The sequence below is a fragment of the Eptatretus burgeri genome, chromosome 5 (assembly GCF_056783735.1).
Source record: "Eptatretus burgeri isolate ZD-2024b chromosome 5, Ebu_testis_v1, whole genome shotgun sequence".
NCBI lineage: Eukaryota > Metazoa > Chordata > Myxini > Myxiniformes > Myxinidae > Eptatretus > Eptatretus burgeri.
This window is the reverse complement of record NC_140965.1, coordinates 102,706,342-102,709,656: the sequence shown is the minus strand read 5'-3', so window position 1 is coordinate 102,709,656 and position 3,315 is coordinate 102,706,342. Positions and strand designations below refer to the sequence as shown.

Below are 3,315 nucleotides of genomic sequence, written 5' to 3'. Positions count from 1 at the left end.
AACGGGGTGGAGACTCGGTAGATCAGAGTTCATGGGAGGTGGAGTTCCTCGGCACAAAGTTCGTGGCTTGCCCTCTAACCCCCGACAGCATTGCTGGGGGGCTATCATTGGTGTGCTCACCAGCCAATGCCTCCTTTTACTGGATGAATCAACCCCAAGTTGGAGTCCTTCCCCCAAGTCAGCGCTATTTTTTTATTTGTGTCTTTTCCTGACCAGCACGTTTGAAAAGGAGGGACATTGTTCACCTTGCTCATTTGGCATATGTGGGAATTCTATCATAGTACCAACCGAATGAGGACTAGAAATATTTTACCGATCGTTTGGAACAATACTTCATCGTTAACAAGATGGTGGAAGCAGAAAATGCTGATCCTTGCTGGGCTGTTCTACTCACAGTGTGTGGCAACACAACATATGCCCTGATGAAGGACCTCGTCTTCCCCAATAAAACGAAGTACAAAACCTACGATGAACTGGTCGAGATTGTGGCCAAACACTACAAGCCGAAACCTGGGAAAATCGTGTCTCGGTACAAGTTCTATACTCACGGGAGGAAGGAAGGTCAGTCGGTGTCTATGTGATGCTGACCTTCACTGGTTGGCTGAGCATTGTGAATTTGGTTCCACATTGGATGAGATGCTGAGAGATTTTTTTTTTCGTTATTGATATCAACAAGGAAACGATCCTCCAGAAATTGTTGGCCGCTCCCGATCTCGATCTAACTAAAGTCATGTCGATCACTAGTGCTTGTATGACTCCTGATGAGGGGCTGCATGTTATCACCAGCATGGAATAGAACTCCCAGTCAAGTTTGTTTAATGTAAACAACTTGACTGCATCATTGTCCAGCCGAGAAGCCGAGTGAACCTCAATTTCACTGATCTGCTCAAAAGACCTCATTTCAGAGGGCGAGCTCTTCTGTGCCGAAGCTTAGCAGATCGTCTATTCCTCCAACAGGTAAATCATGCTGGCATTGTGGTGGCAGTCACTTTCCCTGTCTGTGTCTTTCAAATATTGCTCCTGTAATAACTGTTGAAAACATGACCATCTATGCAAGATATGTTGTCAGACATCCCAACATGGTACGCCTCATCAAATAATCGATTTGGCTGTACCAGTAACCGGTGATGAAGCAACACCTCCTGCTTCTGAGGAGTATAATTTGCTCAGTATGTTGGGCAAAATCAAACCCATTGTTCTGGATGTCAAGATGAATGACATTCTCATGGATATGGAGCTGGGCACTGAGGCCAGCCAGTCAATCCAGAGCTCGAAAACTTTCAAAAAGCTATTTAGTCCAGAGACAATGAGACCGGTACTCGGACCTGTGAACACCAAGTTGTGAACTTATGCCAATGAACTGACATCTGTGATTGGTGGTGCTTATGTGAAGGTCACCGACAATGATGTGTCATGGAAACTACCCTTGTGGATCATACATGGAAATGGATCTAAATTATTTGGGTGTAATTGGCTTGAATCCATCAAATTTGATTGACCTGTGATCAAGTCGATGGTTTGTGATGTTATTCACAATGCTATTCTTGACAAATACCCCTTATTGTTTGAAGGTGGTGGCGGTACCTTTAAAGGTGTTAAAAGCCAAAATCTGTGTTGATAAGAGTGCAAAGCCAGTTTTCTGTAAAGCTCGGTCTGTACTTCACATGATGTGTCCAAAAGTCGAGGCAGAATGATTTGTTCGCTACACTTTCTGGTGGGAAGACGTTTAGCTGCCTGAATTTGGAATCTGCTTACACTGAGATGTTGTTTGATGAGGACTCCAAGAATAGAAGTACACATGTTGTAACACTCACAAGGGGTGGCTTGTGTATAATCACCGTCCTTTTGGCATCAAATTGGCCGCTGCTATATTTCAACACAACATGGAGAATATGCTGAAAGTAATTCCCAATGTAGTTTTACAAGATGATGTTTTGATCACCAGCCACACTGAGACTGAACACTTGTGTAACCTTGAGATGGTTCTCAAATGTCTCGTCAAAGCTGTAGGCCCTGGGCTGTCCGCCGCTATCGTTCCGTTTCGTTCCGTGAAAAGGGTGCGACTTATTTTCACTCACAATACGGTCTAAATGATATTTGGTGAAACGTGTAAAAAGTTCTCCATGTGAACAACTAAACGCCCAAGTCTGAGCATTAATTAGAAGTTACACGCACTATTTTTCAAAGTATAATCGGCGATTAACTGCGTACGTTGGCCGAGAAGTCGGACAGCTGGCGTAGCAATATCAGCTGCAACCAATCAGCAGGCGTATTTTTGTAAACACGGGAACTACTTGAACTGTCATGGCAGCACTTCCACGTCGGCCTTAACTTCGTGATGTCCCGAGCACAATCCCAGGAGAAGTCGCCTTCATTGTGTGTTTTGCATCTGTCATCGGTATAAGAACAGAATGTATGTCCATTTACTGAGGTTAGATGTGGTAAATATCGCGAGTGCTTGGGAAAATGGCTACATTTACCCGGGGAAAGGGGTGGCATCGCCCGGTCATTGGCTTCACCAATATTCCACCGAGTGCTGGTTATCATCCGACGTGCCACAGACGGTTCACCGATAAAAAGAGACGGCTTGCGAGAAAGAAACGATGCTTGCACGCTTTTGAGGGAGCTACTGAAGTATCTGCAGGAGATGCTTGTGTTCAAAAGCCTGGTGTGCTGTCATCACCAAACAAGAGTCTGCGATCAACATCGGCATTGCCAATATCTTCACAAGGCCACATCCTCCCACGTATTTGCATCATTTGCAAGAAAGAGTCACGCTATCTTCACCGAGTCCACGGGCCAAAGGGTGATAAACTAGTTTAAAGCTGAAACACTCCCAGCAGGAACGTACCGAGCTATTTGTTATGAGCTAAATCAAATTTGATCATTGTGATTTGCCATTCTGGCTTTGTTTAACAATAATTAATATTATTCCCACATCTTAAGTCCTCACATTACCGGGCGTAGTGGCGTGCGCCTGTAATCCGGCTACTCGGAGGCTTGGGTTGGAGGATCGCTTGAGGACGGGAGCTCTGCGCTATGAGAGGGTGGAGGGCAGCCCGGAATCATGGCGAAACCCAATCCTTATCCCTGTGTCGTAAGAGGTGATCAGGGTTGCGTCAGGAAGGGCATCCGGCGTAAAACCTATGCCAAATCAGTATGCAGATCATAACGGATGATCCGCTGTGGTGACCCCTAACGGAAGCAGCCGAAAGACGAACAACACATCTTAAGTCCTCACATTATATTTCAGGACGTCTGATTGAAGCTGCCAAGCTGAAAAAAGATGAAAGTGTATTGGTCCACACTGGGAGA

At 45.4% G+C, this 3,315-nt stretch overlaps 1 pseudogene; it reads left to right on the top strand.

Moving 5' to 3' along the window:
• The first annotated feature begins 2,956 nt into the window (after positions 1-2,956).
• Positions 2,957-3,087, top strand: LOC147027087 (signal recognition particle RNA; annotated as a pseudogene).
• Positions 3,088-3,315: the final 228 nt, after the last annotated feature.